Consider the following 217-nt stretch of genomic DNA (forward strand, 5'->3'; position numbering starts at 1 on the left):
GGAAAGTCGGACGAGAAGTTGTCACAAAGACTGCGTGCACGATTGCACCGATATTCGTTGAAAAACGGCTTGCAAAATTATTGCACCGATTCAACGGATACACCACGGATTGTGGTTCCTCATGATGAGGATTTAAAATATCGCATCCTCTATGAGGCCCACGACACGCCACTCAGTGGTCATCTCGGTCGTGAGAAAACGTACAACTCTGTGAGTC

Source organism: Plasmopara halstedii (genome assembly GCF_900000015.1).
Source record: "Plasmopara halstedii genome assembly, contig: Scaffold_287, whole genome shotgun sequence".
NCBI lineage: Eukaryota > Oomycota > Peronosporomycetes > Peronosporales > Peronosporaceae > Plasmopara > Plasmopara halstedii.